Below are 19720 nucleotides of genomic sequence, written 5' to 3' on the forward strand. Positions count from 1 at the left end.
TGAGAGTCCATCAACACCCTGTCCTGCTACTAGCCCTGGGGGCCAATGAGAAGATTCCACATGCAGACAGACAATGTCACACCTCACTGCTGACTGCCCTCTGACCACACTTGATGGTGGTCTGAGGACTTTGCATTTTGCTGTTGAGGTTGCTGCATATTGGCTTGACAAGCTCCATTATCATAACAATGTTCTTCTCTCCCTCCTCAATGTTACTCACTCATGGGATGTTCACTAATCATTTTGCATTTGACTTTGTCATTTTTGGAGAACAAAGTGTGTGGTTTTTCCAAACGGTTAAACTACTTTGAGTCTAAGCCTCATCCTTGTATCCTACCTAATCCCACTGCAGTGTTTACTAGGCACTTTACCTGGCCTTTCAACCACCCTTGAGTGCATCAAGCACAAAGTTCTCTCTTTATAAATATCATGGTCTGTTCAGATAACTATTGTCTTAAGGGACCTCTGTAACTTTACTGTTCATAAACATGAAATAAGTATGCTTACTCTGAGACTTATCCATTTAGTATGTTGCATGAGCAGCTGTAATGCAAACTGCAACAGTGATGTATGGAACCTTTATCTCAGACAAATTGCAGGTAAGCCCCCTGTAATACACGCAGACGTACCCTTAAAACCCAACAGGAAGGTGACGATACTGAATATAAAATGAGAAGTAACTGATTAATATACCATAACTTACCAAAATTAAGAATGGTTCTCCTCTGTCTCCTTAAAATGGAAGGGCCTTCAAACAGCTCGACAAAGCTATATAGTTTTGTGATTATTTTAATTTAGAAATATAGATGCTACTAAATTAAGAATAACTCATCTGCTTCAGGGTTTATCTGATCCCTGCAAGAGTCAGGCAGGAATTTCGTTCTCTTTGTGCACGCGATAGCACCAGTACACTTTGGCCTACCTCTGAAACATCAGACACAGTCCGCTGCTGGAAGTGGGATATCCAACATGATTTATTATGATTTTATTTTTAAAAAGTTATAGACCCCCAAAAAGCTATTCTCCGCTATCCACATGGTCTTAGGCCTAACATTCCTCTCTGCTTTTTACAGGAATTAAATAACTGAAATGTGAAGTCAGATGCTGGCATGCTTGAGTACCATACATATGCCTGCTCAACTAAGAGAGCAGAGCATCTGGAGAGAGATGAGTGTGTGTGGGTGGCAAAAGAAAAAAAAAATCCCAAGGCTGTAAGTTAGAAAGATAATATCCTTACTTATTTTGTGGGTCTCAGGAGTGATGAAAAAAACTTTGTGACTTTAAAAATATTGTTGAAGACTACAGAGTGATTCATAACACTTCAAAGAAGGGAATTCTTGGAAGTTTCACTGTAATGCCAGAATGTAGCCTGGAGAGCAGCAGAATAAAAACACAAGAATGTGGTGGTGATGGAGAAAGAACATATCTGGAAAGGAAGAAAGAGACACAGAAAATTGGGAGAAGTGGCCAGACAGTATAGATTATTGTTCATACTGAGGACATGTGATTCCACTGGTGAGGGCAGATTCATCGCTTTTGAGAATGTGGTTGTATAGGTAGGTATGCTGGCCACTGCTTTGCCATTTTTTCAGCAGAAGCCATGCATGAGCATGTTGGCCCATCATATACTGAATTTAACTCTGCATCACTGAGTGAATGACTCCACCACCGCTGAGGAACACTTTGAGGAAAAATGTTTATTCAAAAAATTCCGGTCAATCAACACCAAAATTTTATGTGGAATGCATTGGTTTGATAAAGCCCATAAAAGCTCATGATACCATCTACATGTTTTGTTAGTCTATAAAGTGCTACCAGACTATTTGTTGTTTTTTTCAGTTTACCTGTACAGACTAACTTGGCTACCCCACAAAGCTTCTTAATTAATTAATATGGTTTCTCTGATTCTGGAAGGAATTTCTGGTCATAGATGGAATTTTTTAAAGACTGAGCCCCAGAATACACTAAGCCATTATTTCAAAATAACTCCCCTCATTTCAAAATAACAACTGGAGTGTCCACATTACCCCGCCTGTTATTTTGAAACAATGGGCTGCTGATTTTGAAATCTGTACTCCTGCTTTCCTTGGGGAATAACGCTTATTTTGAAATAAATAGCATTCGTGTGGATGCTCAGCTGCTGCTATTTCAAAATAATTGGCCTCCAGAGGGTTCTCACAGCTGCACTGGTGGCCGCTCTGGCCACACCTGCCAGCTCCATTGCTCCCTTATCCTGCAGAGCTTTTAAAGCAGCAGGCTACAGGAAAAGGGCTTGTAGCACAAGGTCAGCCTAGCCAGCCCTGTGCCACAAGGCAAAATCCCAAGAGCCATGACCGACTCCAGTGTTCCCTCTGAGCCCCCGACAGCTGCCAGCACTTCTGCAGCACCCTTGGCTGAAAGTGGCCAGGGACACAAGTGAGCACCAGCCTGGTCTGGCGCAGAGATCCTGGACCTCATTGAGGGTCTGGGGTGAGGAGACCAACCTCCAGGATCTCCGCACCACTAAGCACAACACTGCTGCCAGCCTGGCTGAGAAGGGGCATATATGCAGATCCTTAACCAGGTCCACATGAAAATCAAGGAGCTTCAGCAGGTCTACAGTAAGGCTAGGGAGCAGAGTCAATGCTCTGGGGCAGCACCGCACATGTGCCAGTACTAGCACCAGCTCGATGCCATGCTGGGGGGGGGGGGGCTAGTCACCTTCCCCCCCTCATCGAGTCCAGCCAGGACACACCCAACTTCAGCCTTCACAAGGGTGGGGTTGGGGAGGACAAGGAGGAGGAGCAGGCCAGCCAGGTGACCATGCCCACTATCCAGGAGCTACTTCTCACCCTGGAGCTAGTCTCGCCCTCCCAAGATGTCTCCCAGGCAACAGACAAACCCGGGGAAGGCACTTCAGATGAGTTTTATAACTTTCCCTATATTTACGCGGGGGCAGGCAGTGGGCTGCGAAGGGCTGGGAGCTCTTTGCTGGGCTTACTCCAGTCCGGAGCTCTCAGTTCCATGATGCTCTCACACAGGAATCACTTGGTCCTTCTCACAAGGTTCCTGGAGAGGGTTGCCTTATTCTGGCCTCCATGGTAAGACACCTTCCCACAACAAGCCACCACTAAGGAGGCTGGGGTCATGGAAACACACAGCAGTGCCGCACATGGCACAGGATCATGCCTGCACTTGGGCAGCATCTCCTCCCAATCAAGCATGGTGATGTGGAGGAGACCGAAACCCTGCATGAGAGCCTGCTGGTGGGAGGAAGAAGAGGGGATCCAATTAGCACTCTCTCCAGCAAGCGGCCTCTGCCACTCACACACATTCCTCTAGCACCCTCCCCCCCAGACAGAGATAGAAGTTCTCTCTCTGTGGGATGCCGCCAGTGCTGGACCCAGTGTGTGAAGGACAAAGGAAGAGACTGAGCCACCCCTTCCCTGCCCTCCCACCTGCAGGCTCCTGGCCTGGCTGGCACCTTCCCATGCCTGCTTGTCCCTGGGCCATGGGTGTAATGATGCTTCCCTGGGACTTCTGTGTCCTTGCAGGAAATTCTAGGCAACATATAGCCTTGCTTGAAGCACATCACCATCATCTGAACTGAGACCTTCAGTGTTAGCTCAGAGATTAGGGCTGGGCTTCGTGCCTGGTGTCTCCTGGGATAACTGCCCTTGTCACTTTTCTTCACAGCTGGGCCATCTGTGAGCGAGGCTCATCCATCACCTCCCACGCTGTCCTCCAGACTCCATGGGATCTTCTGGAGGAAACACACCTGGGAAGACCTGCTGTGGGAGCAGATGGCCTGCCTCCAGTCCCTCGACCAGAGACTCAGAGATGAATGCCAGGAGCAGGCCATTGACCAGGAGCATTGGGCTGACTGGGAGCAATAGAAAGCTGCCTGGCACCTGCTGGAGAGGCCATGTGCTCCTCCCTCATCTTGGTGATGGAGTGCCTGGCCTCATGTACCCCCTGCCTTTGCCCCTGCCTCTGGGGCTTCCCCTCCTAGCCCCCCAGGGTCCTCTGAACATGGGGTGGTGGGACCTCAGGGGAGCTGAAACCTCCAGAGCTGACCAAGGTGGGTGCCACTCCCAGCCCCAGCCCTGATCCCCCCTCCCTCTCTTGCATGCTCCATCATTCCAGGTTCTTTTCCCAGTCCCTTCCCTTTTTTATATCCACTAAATAAAGAGACTTGTTTGTTTTTTTAAAAAAAGGCTTTTGTATTGCAGGGGAAGGTGGGAAGGGAAGTGTGGGGGAGGAAAGGCACACAGGGGCAATGCAGGGACCCCTTATAGAAAGGCCCAGGGGAGAGTCTCATAGCTAGCCCTGGATGAAACTCTCCCTCAAAGTTTCCTGGATGAGCACTGCCCCTTGATGTGCTTTCCTTGTGGCCCTGGTGTCCTCCTTTGAGAGGAAGAACGGCTCTTGCGCAAAAGGGTTTTTTTGCACAAAAGGGCACTGTCTACACAGCACTTTTTTGCCAAAAAGTCTCTTGCACAAAAGGGAAAGGAAGAGGAAATGAAAATGAGAGAATGACCTATGCAAATGAGCGCTCCATTTGCATTTGTTCTTCTGCAAGAGGCTCATAGTGTAGACATAACCTAAGTGTAAAAGCTAGTTGTAGATGACATTTTTGAAAAATTCCCCAGTGCTTACAAGAACTATTTAAAATAATTCTCAACCTTTTAGAGACCAATTTGAACTATCAGCTGCCACATATTATTTCTGCAATTTTGTAAATGTGTTTTTTTTAGAATGTTGTTTACAGCTCTGACTGTACAATAAATTGTTATGCAATGTCATGGATGCAGTAAAAGACAGACAAAAGGGACCTAACTATTTCGAGTTCTGCAAGAATAATGAAACAAAGTTTTATGTTGTATCCTCTTGTAAAGCAGTTTTGGTCCCTATCCTGCAATGTACTGAGAATGGAACCTAAATGAATACTACAAAAGAAGATGAATAAGCTAAAATATGTTTACATCCTATCTTCAAGTGTTCTTTAGTATCCAAATGTCGATTGGATATTCATAAATCTTAAGTGTTTGATTAATGATTATTCATACCAAATAAATGTCATTAGCTATTTGTTATTTTCCTTTTAAAGAAGTTTTGGGCAACTAATGGGAGAACAAAAAGAATAGGATGTGAGATTACCTATCATATCCCATAAATAAGCAGATAGTTGAAACAATTTACTTACAAGTGCTAAGTTGTAGTTTGTTCACATGTTAGTCAGTGAAGAGTTATGAGTACATTTAAAATATATCAATTCAAGGATGACACATGAACAGAAAAAAGACTAAACAAATAATTCTGTTAGATATCTTGAGCACCAACTCAAGTCAGTAGATAATAAATGAGGCATTTAGTAAGTGATTAACATAAATTATTCAGTTTAATATTACCAATCCTGCTTTGAATCTCAGAGTAGGATTTTTTTAAAAAACCATACTGCATATATTTGGCCACTTGCAGACTCAAACTTGGTGTCAAAAATCTGCAACTCAAGGTTATATAAGATTCCCCGATCAACAGGTAAGATTGTAGACAGGTTGAAAAAAAAAAAAACCCCATACCATGAAAATGAATTATTGCAAATATCACATTTCATCAGTCATTAAAATATAGCAAGATAATTTGCATTCTTGGACAGTGTAGCAGGTAAGTTTAAGTCAAAGTTTGGAAACATTTTACTGGGATAGCCAGTTATGGATATACAGCTCCATCCAAATACTCATTGGTTAATATTGCACTTCTCTATTGTCCTACATGAGATTTAAATACCGTACTTCCAAAACAAACACAAAAAACCCAAACCAAAACAAAAATACTTTAAGTAATTCAGAGTGGTGTTCTTCATGGTGAATTTACAACCATCAGCAGTCATCCTTGATTGCCTGTATCAAAGCAGCAGCTAGTCCCTTCCAGTAATGTTTATTTTTGCTATATTAAAAAGATAAGTGCAGACCCCAATGGTATCCTTAGCTGTCTCTTGATTTTCTCAAAAGCCTGGTCTGAGCATAGACTTATTTTCCAAAATCATAGTTGTTATATTTACTAGTGATGGTACAGTCAACAGGATGGATACAATAGTAAATATTATAAAAAGATGTATCCAGATTTAATGCCTGTTTTTGAATTTTAACATACGGAATTAAAATAAATGAGTAGAAATTGCTTCCAGGTCAGTAGGCAGATACACCAGTTCAGAAGAAGAACTGCAGGAGAGTTTATTTTAAGTCCCTTTCCTCAGGACTGGCTTTTATTAAGATAAAGAAGACTCTAAAACAGGATCAAAATGACAGCGAACACACGGCAACACTCAACAGATGTATTTTTCCAGTTTCCAGCAAGCTGTGAGGGAAGAATACATACACTTCCTCTTACATGACCTCCTATAAATGAGCATCCCCTTTTTATTGTATAGTTCTACCCACATTACCCATATACTGAGCAGGAAATTTGTATTCTACTTATAACCCCTTGTAGCAAAACTGCTGTCCAAACACACCCACCCGAGCATTACAGTACCATTAGCTGAGTTTCCTTCATCTTCTTTTGGTGTACTTTGGCAATAGGAGTGTCTTGGCCTTCCAGTCACACCAAAGCTTCTATCAATGTCTAACAAAAAATGTAACCACTGCCAGACTATTAGCCCAGCAGACCACCTTTTCCTCACAGACCACACCTCAGTTGTGATAGGCTTTCCCTACACAGAGTTCTATGTGTACCACAGTCCCAGGGGCAAGGTGTGTGGACCCCCGGGCAAGATGTGTGTACGTGCTTGGGGATGGCCAATGCTGTGCTCCCAGAAGGAACAGGGCCTTGGGTGGGAGGGGCAGGGCCAGGGACAGCCAACCTTCAGCGCTGCCCAAACTGCGATGTGCCTGCCCCAGCCTCAGAGCTGACCAGAAAGCAAGATGCAGTGCTTTGGCAGCAATTTAAAAGGTGCAGAGCTTTGGCCGCCACTACTACTACAGTAGCAGTGTCATTGTCCAGGAGCCCCAGGCCTCTTTGAATTGCTGGGCCCTGGGGCAACTGTCCTTTTCATGCACACCTCTGCATAGGGTGGGCCTGACTGACATACTCTGCTCCCCATTAGGAGTTCAGGCAGGCTGCAGCTCAGCAGAGATCCTGCCTCCAGACAGGCATCCTGTTAACCCTTCAAGAAGTCTGCCTGCTTGTTTTCCTCTTCCTACTTAGCCTTTTTCTTAGAGTATTTCATAGAGAGATAGTACTTGCCACCTTCTCTCCTCTCTAACTGGCATCACCCAACTCCAGATGAAAATCCCCAACTCTTCTTCAGAGGTCTGATAACTAATTTGAGCAACTAGATTGCCAGCTGATTGCAATTAGCCCTTTGTGCATGGGGGTGGGGGAGTGAGCTGTCACAGACTGAACCCTTAAGGATCAACCAACCTGTGACATCCCTTATATACTGGAATTTATTACAATGTTCCCTCTATTTTTTTCCATTCATGTGCAGAATAATTTGTGTTATGTGCCTGAAGGCATGTGCAGATGTGCACCACCAATAGAAACACATGACGCCTGCTGTAGAAGCAGTGGGTGCTCTGTTAATCAGTTGGATGGCACCTGAATCTCTCCTGAGTGGCTGCCCAATTGCACAGTTCACAGAGGACACTGGTGCCAAAGGTGATTTCTTTGGTCTTTAAACCTCACAAATGTGGCACTGAAGATCAGAGAAACAAAGCAGTGAAAGGTTCTGGCAGGAGAAACAGTGAGGAAAGTTCTAGCAGCTCCCTGTTGTTGAGCCTTTTACCACTGCCTCTCCTTTACCCCCACCAGAGCCTTTGACTTACATGGAAATACACACCTCAGTGTGGATGCCACCTGCTTTTTCACTGTAGCACACCCTACATGCTGCCTCAAGAGATGTGCAGTGTCAGCCTAGCCTTGTTGACAGAACATGGACCTGTCCCAAACTCTCTCTTCCAGTTTCAGGTTAAAGATTAATCTCCCTGAGGCTTATTTGTTTGCTACACCCTACTCTTTTTCAAAGAAGTACCCAGGTGCTGGAGCAAGCACCAAATTTTTAACATTTACATGCTAGAAAGCTAGAGCCAAAGCCTGCTGAAGTCATTGGAAAGGCTCCTGTCTACGTCAGTGTGCTTTGGATAAAGCCCGTAGAGGCTTAAAGGTGTCCTGTCATGCAATGGAAATCTGCAAAACCACCAGCTATCTGTGAGATGAGCTTCACATCATACTCACAGGAAAACTTGTTATTTGCATGAATCTTATCTATTACTTCATGCAAAACATGCATGTACATTGTTATTTAATACTTATGCTACAATAGCATCCAGCAGACCCAATCAGAATGAGGGCCCTCTTGTGCTGGCTGCTACTGTAGAAACATAGGCCTAGATCTTATAAATGGATCCACCTAAGCATAGCTCTGCTTGTACTTGAAATCAATGGGGCTCTGCATGGGTGCAGACTTATGCCTACGTACTTTCCTTTGCAGGCTCTATCCCACAGAAGAAATCCATCCTCTGAAGAGCTAATGCTCTAAGGGGAGGAAAATATGAAATATGAGGGAAAGAAAAATAATCAAATATTCTCTCTCTCTCTCTGTGCGTATCAAAGCTGTTCCCCATTCTGGCACTGAGTGCAGAAGGTGGGGCCCCTTAAAAGACTTTAATACCTTGCCCCTAAAGGCTTTGACTTAACCCACCCCCAAGGACAGAGATTCCCTGACCATGGGTGGTATGCTACCACCACTCAAATGCACAAAACCCCTTTGAGAACCCAGAAATATGTACTTGGAAATTTCTTCTGAGGGGGTATGCCCAAGCTCTTCAACCCTGCCTCAGGAGAGAGCTTGAAAACAAACGTTAATTCCTAATAGCTGACCTGGCAGTTTTAGGAATGTGTATACAGAACCTCCTGCCTTCTAGGACACAGGAATCAGATCGTAGTCTTAAAAAGGTGATTTTATTAACAAAACAAAGAAGACATACTTGGCAAAACATACTTAGTTCCTAGGTGTTACAGAGCAACTGAAAAAAAGTCAGAATAAAAAACACAGAGAATTGCTTCCATTGGATTCAGTTTAAAGTTACAGTGTACAGGGTTGTGTGTACATGGCTTAGCCCAGAGGAGCTCAACCAAACCCCAAAATAAAGAAAATAATTTAGTTCTTCCTAGGCATGGATTTTGCTGGAAGTTCCATGCCTTGTTCCTGGCTCAGTCCATATCTCCCCCTCTTGCTCTGAACTCACACAAAAAAAGCAGCAGGCAGATCACTTCTGCAATTCAAAGCTCACACTTGTTAGGGAGTTTTGTTTAGGTATGGTTTAATTGTTTATGAGGGTGTTTAGGTCTGTAACTGGGGCAACCGAAATGGAGTCTATGACCCTTGACCTAGGAATCCATGTTGGATCTCCTCAGGCACTGGCCGCTCAGAGACCAGTCTAAACTGGATTGTCCCACCAAGCAGTCACGAGGGTTCTGTTCTCAGACTTGTCTTTGTGGCTTTATGGGACTGTGTTGCCTCAGCCTCAGGGCTGTTTGCCATAGTGGCGGCAGTGCGCGCGTCCGTCTGTTCTACCCTATGTCAACAAGGGACAACCCCAGCAGCGCCTGCAGTGGAGGAAGAAGAGGATTACTGTCCTCGCCAGCACACTACCGGCTAGCAACACCAACAGCCTGCGACTCCTCTTCACCCACCAGTCTGGGACGAACATCATGGGACTCCCCAGTGCTCCTCCCCGAGGGCTCTAAATCAGCCTGAGGGTAGAAGGTCCTGGGCACCCCCACCAGCGCCGCTAACAAGTCCTGAGGAGAAAGAGGAGAGAGAGGTACTTAGAGGTTTCTTACTATTTCAATCAGGGTATGTCTACACTACCCCGCTAGTTCAAACTAGCGGGGTAATGTAGGCATACCGCACTTGCAAATGAAGCCCGGGATTTGAATTTCCCGGGCTTCATTTGCATAAGCCGGGCGCCGCCATTTTTAAATCCCGGCTAGTTCGAACACCGTGCCGCACGGCTACACATGGCACGGAGTAGCTAGTTCGGATTAGGCTTCCTAATCCGAACTAGCTGTACTCCTCATTCCACGAGTACAGCTAGTTCGGATTAGAAGCCTAATCCGAACTAGCTACTCCGTGCCGCGTGTAGCCGTGTGGCACGGGGTTTGAACTAGCCGGGATTTAAAAATGGCGGCACCCGGCTTATGCAAATGAAGCCCGGGAAATTCAAATCCCGGGCTTCATTTGCAAGTGCGGTATGCCTACATTACCCTCTAGTTCGAATTAGGAGGGTAGTATAGACATACCCTCACAGAGCCAAAGGTTTGATTTAGTGGGTCTGAGCTTTAAGCCCGTTTGTTGCTGTCACTATCACCAGTTTTGTTTTATGTTTGTTATATCTGCATCTGGTTATCTCCCCATTTCTCCCTCTTTTGTAATTAATCTCTAAGTAACATTTTACCTTGTTTGCACCTGAATATTGTCTCCTCTTTCCTCATTGAACCTACACCAGAGGCAGGGGAGGAATGGATCTATTTTAGCACTTAATTAATTCACAGGTGATAGACCCTGACGGGGGGGATTGATCTTGTACTTAAGATAAGGTCACCAAGAGGCATTTTGAATGGTGTTTGCTACCTCCGTCCTTGGAGTTACACATTCTCTTCCCATTGGCTCTCCTGGCTCCCTGCCAACATGTCCTGGAGACCCACTATCTATGGATTTGATCCTTACAGGCAATTTAGTTAACTGAATGGCTGAGATGCCCAGAAAAGGGTAATACCCCTCCCATACATCTGTTTATCTATCCATCTACATTTACATACATTTCCAATGAATATAGTTTAGTTTTGAAATTCCATAAATAAATCAGTGTTAATGTTTTCCAAATCCTCCTCAGCTGCCTGCCAAATCTAGCCAGAAAACTACAATCAACCAACCAATCAGACAAACAAAAGAACATTTTTAGTGAATTTTTTTTACTGAATGCTCTTCCCCCATATTTTGACACTCTGCTCAATTGCATCTCAACCTGTCATTAAACATTGGCTAATTTCTTGTAGGTGTTATGGCACAAATGGTTTTGAGAAGATATCTAAAAGAGGTGAGGATGATATTCTTGTGGATCACTTGAGGGAGGCTGTTCCAGATATTTATTGCCCCACAGTTTCTTTTGTTTCCTATTATGTCTCTAACCTTGTCAAACAGGTAAAACATTATCAATACAGCTTCATTCTACAGTTGTATATTGTTGTATTACACACCACATTTTGATTAAAACATTAGTTTTAAAAAGTTATGAACTTGCACACACATCAGAAAAAAACAGAGCTATAATAATGAGGAGTCCTGTGGCACCTTAAAGACTAACATTTATTTAGACATAAGCTTTTGTGGACAAAGACCAGAAGACCAGAAGGCTTCTGCCAAAATCAATCTGTTAGTCTTAAAGGTGCCACAGGACTCCTAATTGCTTCTACTAATACTTGCCTCAAACCAACAATAGCAATTACTTTACTTGGTATATCTTTTAGAAAAGAAATACACAACGGAAAAGAAATACTCAACAGAAAATGAAAATACACTTGCAATGAGTAGTGAAGAAAAACTCAAATTCAGTACCGCCTGGTCCTTCATGTTTCTCCAGAGCCATTTGCTAGCCACTTGACATATAGTCTAGTAGAAGGATCCTAACTTTTATTGATAGGAGAAAAAGAAATAATCCTGGTAGTTCACTTAAATTGTAATAGTTATCACTTTCTCAAATAAATGGTTCCCTTCATAAAATGCACCCCCATTCCTGCCTTGCCCAAATATTTTTGGGCTAATTTTGATCTCTTTTTGAAATTGTAGGCATGTGCCTGTGGAATTGGTAGCACAGTATGTATTCTCTGTCTGCGTGCTACAAATCTGGCTGACAAGAGCTTCACACAGTATTCTTTCCTGATTGTCCATCAGAAATATTAAGTGCTGCTATCAAAAAAATTGAAACTTTTTTTTTGCTTGGAATTGTATGGTTCCCAGAATTTCTTCAACCCATAGCTCAGAAGCTTTAAAAACTATTTTAGAAAGTCCTAATATAGAGTACTCTACTATTTTCATTTGTTACTACAGATATCAGAAACAGGTGAAATGTGTGGTTTTGTAGGTTGTTGGTTTTTTTAAATTTGCTCTCTGGGCTATATGAGAATTTCAGGAGTTATTTCTATCATCTATTTCTATTGAGATCAAATGAAGGACATTGAAATAGAAAATATCATAGATATAAGGCACTGGGACTTTGGAAAAACATTAGTTATTTTGCTACAGTAACTATAGTATTGGAAGTGAGCTGCTTTACTGGTGTGAATATTGTGATTGATCATTTATTATCCAGGAGAGATAACAGCTGATATAAACTGGATATATTAAATCATAGAATACTAGGACTGGAAGGGACCTCGAGAGGTCATTGAATCCAGTCCCCTGCCCCCATGGCAGGACCAAATACTGTCTAGACCAGTGGTCCCCAACCATTTGAAGCTGCCGGGTGCCAGACGGTGGGGACACTCGCGCACCCGGGGGCAGGGCTGCACATATGCCTCACCCCCATGAGCCGGCACACCCCCCATAGCTGCGTGCCCAGGGGCAGGGATGCCAATTTGCCACGCTCCCGGGGCTGGCGCTCCCCATAGCCATGTGCCCGGAGGCCAGGGGGCCAATTCACTGCACACCCGGGGGCCGGCACCCCCCATAGCCGCGCACCCAGGGCACGGGAGGCCAATTCGCCACGCTCCCAGGGCCGGCGCCCCCCCATAGCTGCGCACCCGGGGCACAGCTGGCCAATTTGCCGCGCTCCCGGGGCCAGCGCTCCCCATGCGCCCGGGACCGGCTCCGGCACCACACATGTGCCACGCGCCTGGGGCAGGGCCAACCCTGAGCACTTGGCGGGTGCACACAAATGCCCCCACGGGCGCCATGGCGCCCGCGTGCACCGTGTTGGGGACTACTGGTCGAGACCATCCCTGGTAGACATTTATCTAACCTACTCTTAAATATCTCCAGAGATGGGGATTCAACAACCTTCCTAAATACATACATTCAGCCTAATATTAGGACTATAAGGGACTTACAAAGTGTCTAACCAATCAGGCAAAAACAGCAAGAAGCCCCCAGGGAAAAGAATGGTAAACAAGAAAATGAGCAATAGGTTAATCAAGGCATCTTGTAACAAATGTGACGCTAAGTGAACACTATTCCAGGATTCTGAGTCAAATCCCCATTCCAAGTCAAGTTGTGTTTGGTGTATGACCTTGAATGGAGTGGGTAGTGGAGGAAGATGGCTTTACACCGCCTTTCCACTGATCTGATCTTTAGCTTTATAGAAGGTCAAACCAGATCATCTGTGCCTGTATCCAGACAGAGAACCTGAGCATGGATGCCTCTACCCAGGTCCTGGTGTGGTGCTGCAGTATTTGTGGCTTGCAATTCCCACTGACTGATATCCAGGCTGGGGGAGACAACCACTGTGAAAGGTGCCTGCTGGTGGAATCTCTCAGGCAGCAGGTGGGAGAGCTACAGGAGGAGGTGGCCAGGCTGAGGAGCATTCGAGGCCATAAGGAATTCCTGGACACTATTCCTGTGGAGTCCACTGAGGTCACTGTCCTAGGATGTAGGACTGTTGACCAGCCACTTATGGAGGAGGCAGTGGTGCAGGGTGAGCACTGGCAGCTGGTTACTTCCGGCAGCAGGCAGTGTTCCACCCCTGCTCCTAACCCTCCCACTGTGTTGTTACATAACCGTTACACTTGTCTCCTGCAGAAAGTAAAGGAGTCACCCCCCACAGTGGAGGAGACCAGGCCTTGTACCACCAAGGTTGAGCAGTCTCCTGCCACCACTGCGAGGAAGAAACATAGGGTAATGGTGGTTGGAGACTCTCTTCTGAGGGGAACGGAGGCGCCCATCTGTCGCCCTGACAGTTCATCTCGAGAGGTATGCTATCTGCCAGGGGCCCGTATCTGAGATGTTACGGAGGCATTGTCGAGGATTATCCAGCTCTCTGACTACTACCCCATGCTACTCATCCATGTGAGCACAAATGATACTGCCAGGTGTGACACTGAGCGGATCAAGCGTGACTACAGGGCTTTGGGAGTACGGGTGAGGGAGTTTGGGGCGCAGGTGGTATTCTCTTCGATCCTTCCTGTCAAAGGTAGGGGCCCGGGCAGGGAGAGGTGCATCCTGGAGGTGAATGCCTGGCTGCGAAGATGGTGTTGCCAGATGGGCTTCGGCTTCCTTGACCATGGGGTGCTCTTCCAGGAAGGACTGCTTGGCGGGGATGGAGTTCACCTTTCCAGGAGCGGGAAGGCCTTGTTTGGACACAGACTGGCTAACCTTGTGAGGAGGGCTTTAAACTAGGTTCGACGGGGACAGGTGAGCAAAGCCCACAGGTAAGTGCTGAATGTGTGGGACTGGGAGAGGGTTGGAAATGGGGGTGTCTACGGCCTATAATGGCAAGGAGAAAGGAGAGTCAGGGCACAACAAGGAGAAAGGAGAGTCAGGGAGGCAAGATCAAATCAGTATCTTAGATGCCTATATACAAATGCGAGAAGTATGGGTAATAAGCAGGAAGAACTGGAATTGCTAACAAATAAATACAACTATGATATCATTGGTATTACAGAAACCTGGTGGGATGGGACGCATGATTGGAATGTTGGTATGGAAGTGTACGGCTTGCTCAGGAAGGACAGACAGGGAAAAAAGGGAGGAGGGGTTGCCTTGTATATTAAAAATGTACACACTTGGACTGAAGTGGAGATGAACGTAGGAGATAGCTGTGTAGAGAGTCTCTGGGTTAAGCTAAAAGGGGTAAAAAATGAGGGTGATGTCATGCTAGGAGTCTACTACAGGCCACCTAGCCAGGTGGAAGAGGTGGATGAGGCCTTTTTTAAACAATTAACAAAACTATCCAAAGCCCAAGATTTGGTGGTGATGGGGGACTTCAACTATCCAGACATATGTTGGGAAACTAACACAGCAGGGCACAGGCTATCCAATAAGTTTCTGGACTGCATTGGAGACAACTTTCTGTTTCAGAAGGTTGAAAAAGCTACCAGAGGAGAAGCTGTTCTGGATTTGGTTTTAACAAATAGGGAGGAACTAGTTGAGAACTTGAAAGTGGAAGACAGTATAGGGGACAGTGATCATGAAATAATAGAGTTTATGATCTTAAGGAAAGGTAGAAGGGAGACCAGCACAATTGAGGTAATGGATTTCAGGAAGGCAGATTTTGATAAGCTCAGAGAACTTGTAGGTAAGGTCCCATGGGAAGCAAGACTGAAGGGAAAAACAACTGAGGAGAGTTGGAAGTATTTCAAAGGGACGTTGTTAAGGGCCCAAAAGCAAACAATTCCGCTGTGTAGGAAAGATAGAAAATATGGCAAAAGACCAGCTTGGCTTAACAAGGAGATCTTGCATGATCTCAAAATAAAAAAGGAGTCTCATAAAAAATGGAAACTAGGACAAATAACAAAGGATGAATATAGGCAAGCAACACGGGAATGCAGGGGCAAGATTAGAAAGGCAAAGGCACAAAATGAGATCAAACTAGCTACAGGCATAAAGGGAAACAAGACGACCTTTTATAAATACATTAAAAGCAAGAGGAAGACCAAGGACAGGGTAGGCCCACTGGTTAGTGAGGAGGGAGAAGCAGTAACAGGGAACTTGGAAATGGCGGAGATGCTCAATGACTTCTTTGTTTCGGTCTTCACCGAGAAGTCTGGAGGTGTGCCTAACGTAGTGAATACAAGCAGAGAGAGGGTAAGTTTAGAAGATAGGATACACAAAGAACAAGTTAAAAATCACTTAGGAAAGTTAGATGTCAGCAAGTCACCAGGTCCTGATGAAATGCATCCCAGGATACTCAAGGAGCTGATAAAGGAGGTATCTGAGCCTTTAGCTAAGATCTTTGAAAAATCATGGCAGACAGGGGAGATTCCAGAAGACTGGAAAAGGGCAAATATTGTGCCCATCTATAAAAAGGGGAATAAGAACAACCCAGGAAACTACAGACAGGTCAGTTTAATGTCTGTCCCAGGGAAGATAATGGAGCAGGTAATTAAGGAAATCATATGCAAACACTTGGAAGGTAATAAAGTGATAGGGAATAGCCAGCATGAGTTTGTGAAGAACAAGTCATGCCAAACTAATCTGATAGCTTTCTTTGATAGGATAATGAGCCTTGTGGATAAGGGAGAAGTGGTGGATGTCATATACCTAGACTTTAGTAAGGCATTTGATACGGTCTTGCATGATATTCTTATTGATAAACTAGGCAAATATAACTTGGATAGGGCCACGATAAGGTGGGTGCATAATTGGCTGGATAACCATAGTCAGAGAGTTGTTGTTAACGGTGCTAAATCCTGCTGGAAAGGGATAACAAGTGGAGTTCCGCAAGGGTCTGTTTTGGGACCCGTACTGTTCAATATCTTCATCAATGATGTAGATATTGGGATAGAGAGTACGCTTATTAAGTTTTCAGATGATACCAAACTGGGTGGGGTTGCAACTTCTTTGGAGGATAGGGACATAATTCAAAATGACCTTAGCAAGTTAGAGAAATGGTCAGTGGTAAATAGGATGAGGTTTAATAAAGAGAAATGCAAAGTGCTCCACTTAGGAAGGAACAATCAGTTTCATACATACAAGATGGGAAGCGACTGTCTAGGAAGGAGCATGGCGGAAAGGGATCTAGGGGTCATAGTGGACCACAAGTTGAATATAAGTCAACAGTGTGATGCTGTTGCAAAAAAAGCAAATATGATTCTAGGTTGTATCAACAGGTGTGTTGTAAGCAAAACTCGTGAAGTCATTCTTCCGCTCTACTCTGCACTAGTTAGGCCTCAGCTGGAGTACTGTGTCCAGTTCTGGGCGCCACATTTCAAGAAAGATGTGGAGAAATTGGAAAGGGTACAGAGAAGAGCGACAAGAATGATTAAAGGTTTAGAGAACATGACCTATGATGCCAAGCTTCATGAACTGGACTTATTTAGTTTGGAAAAAAGAAGATTAAGGGGGGACATGATAGCGGTTTTCAAATATCTAAAAGGGTGTCACAAGGAGGAAGGAGAAAATTTGTTCCTCTTGGTTTCTGAGGACAGGACAAGGGCTTAAAGTGCAGCAGGGGAGGTTTAGATTGGACATTAGGAAAAAATTCCTAACTGTCAGGGTGGTTAAATACTGGAATAAATTGCCAAGGGAGGTGGTGGAATCTCCCTCTCTGGAGAAATTTAAGAACAGGTTAGATAGACATCTGTCAGGGATGGTGTAGATGGAGCTTGGTCCTGCCTTGAGGGCGGGGGGCTGGACTCAATGACCTCTCGAGGTCCCTTCCAGTCCTATTATTCTATGATTCTATGGTGTAATTTAGAGCAGCCAAGTGATTACTCTGAAAGATAGATGTCTCCCTGTCTCTAGTCACATGGCCCATCTAGGAATGCCTTCTAGGCTTGCAGATGGGAGAGATAGTGATGGACATGTTGGCTTTACCTCACTGGGGACTTCCCCTGTGTTAGAGGGATCTGAGCTACTGTGTTATGGACACTCTCCATCTTCCTTGTGTTGTATGGCAAAGGATATGGGGGTCAGAGGCCAAGATCTGATCTAGAATGTGTAGAATGAAATATAGTATGCTAAATGAGAGGAAATTTAAAATATATTTCTCATTTAGGGATGCGGGTATTCAATTAATATTGGATATAACAGTATAAACAAGAGCCACAAGCCAGAGAAAGAGAATGAGTCATGAGCTTTGAGAAAGACATAAGACACAAAAAAGGCCTGAAAGCTTCTGTTAGAAACACACAAACTCCTTGGACCAGACTGTGAAACCCTTACCTCCAGAACTAATAAGATTGATTTCAATGGGATGAAAGGAGCAAAGTAATATAAAAATGAGTAAAGGCTGAACAATCTGGCCTTAAGAAGTGAAGAATTCTTGCTTAAATACAGATTAACTAGAAGATCTGACCTTGTCTAGCAAGGTTGTTTCCTTGTTTCCCTCACTGAATATTTAGTGTAATGCTCAACTTTGATATTTTAAAATAAACTGCCATATTTAAGATCATTTTGGCAGTAGGCTGTTACAAGAGTAACTGCTACAGGCCATACTCTAAGACTTCTGGGGAGGAAATAGGTGAAAATCATGGCAGACAGGAGGTTCCTGAAATACTCAGTTAAGTGTGCATAAGAGGAGGGATGATTTGCCAAAAGCGCTGACAGGACTGTTGGTTGGATAGAGAGGAGGAGATTTTCAAAGACACAAAAGCAGTTAAAGCGACGAGGAGTCCTGTGGCACCTTATAGACTAACTGAAGTGTAGGAGCATAAGCTTTCGTGGGCAAAGACCCACTTCATCAGATGCCACAGGACTCCTCGTCGCTTTTGCAGATTCAGACTAACACGGCTACCCCTCTGATACAAAAGCAGTTAGGTGCTCAATTCCCATTGAAAGTCAACTAGAGTGGAATACCTAAGTCTCATTTGTAATTCATTGTAGAAAAATGGGGGTTTTGAACCATCACAAAAGAGAAACACAATGACCCAGATTTTAATCATAGTTAGATCCAATGTGAATCTGGAGTGACTGCATTGATATCAGCAGAATTAGTCCAATGTAAAACTGGTGTAAGAAATAATTTAATCAAGTCTTTTGCCCTTTAATCAAGCTGAGTACTCTGAGGCTATGTCTACACTGCAGAGTTATTTCGCCATACCTCCGGTATTCTAAAAGAGCTATTCTGCATCTTAAGAGCAAGCCCGTTATATCACAATATAACAGGCTCGCTATTCCAACATCCCTGTAAACTGCATTGCCCGAGGGTTAAGGGACATTTTGGAATAGTGCTTTATTTAGACATTACCTCAAAATAAGATATGCAATTTGCATAGCACAAATTGTGTTTCGTATTTCAAGGTAAGGGTGCTCTGTAGACGCACCCTGTCAGATGCACCTTATCAGCACTAAGCAAGTAATAAATACATAATGGTAGATATCCCTTGTCAGTGGAAGGAAGCATAGAAGAAATTAATATTAGATTAAAAATAGCTTGCAGGAGTGTTTGAGAGTTGATTTCTAGATTTGTACCTAGATCACTGTTTATCCTTGGATTAGATTTGATTCTCTCTCTTCTTACTGATTATTTGAAATTAAGTTCAAAGACAAAGAATAAAAAGATTTTTTTTAAATGAGTAAGATCTCTGGCCTCTTTTTCATTAAATAGCTTCGTTTGCGCCATGTAAGTATTTCTTAATGAAAACAACTGCATGAGCTTTTTGCTGTTTACATTTTGTAAAGAATATTTAACAGAATATTTAGTAGTAGGAAGTGTCTCAAAATGCACCAGATACCATTATATTACATTGAAGTTATATGTTTTAATGTCTGGAAGCATCCCCTTTACACACACCACGAGTTCCTTCCTATTCTACCTCTCCAAGCTTGAACACTGAAAGTGTGATTATGTTAAGAGTATAACTCAATTAACTATTGACAGGAACAAGTAATCAAGGCTTAGAGGGTGCTCTGTTTGATCTCTCTCTTTGCTCCCATTTGACTTCTGTTTGTCATCCAGTTAAAGGGGGGTAAAAAAGACAAGACAATAAAACATGTTTCATAAATAGCATGTTACTCAATACACTGTAGCAACTGGAAACATTTCTGACACATCAGAGCTCTTCAGAAGTAGAGCATATT

General features: G+C 44.1%; 1 long non-coding RNA gene across 1 annotated transcript in view; it reads right to left on the reverse strand.

Moving 5' to 3' along the window:
• Positions 1-8927: 8927 nt before the first annotated feature.
• The window catches only part of LOC142829075 (uncharacterized), a 128120-nt gene continuing 117327 nt past the window's right edge, over positions 8928-19720 (reverse strand). The window contains exon 5 of the long non-coding RNA XR_012903296.1: positions 8928-9786. This is a non-coding gene — a long non-coding RNA (uncharacterized LOC142829075). The remainder of the gene's footprint in view (positions 9787-19720) is intronic.

The sequence above is a fragment of the Pelodiscus sinensis genome, chromosome 4 (genome assembly GCF_049634645.1).
Source record: "Pelodiscus sinensis isolate JC-2024 chromosome 4, ASM4963464v1, whole genome shotgun sequence".
NCBI lineage: Eukaryota > Metazoa > Chordata > Testudines > Trionychidae > Pelodiscus > Pelodiscus sinensis.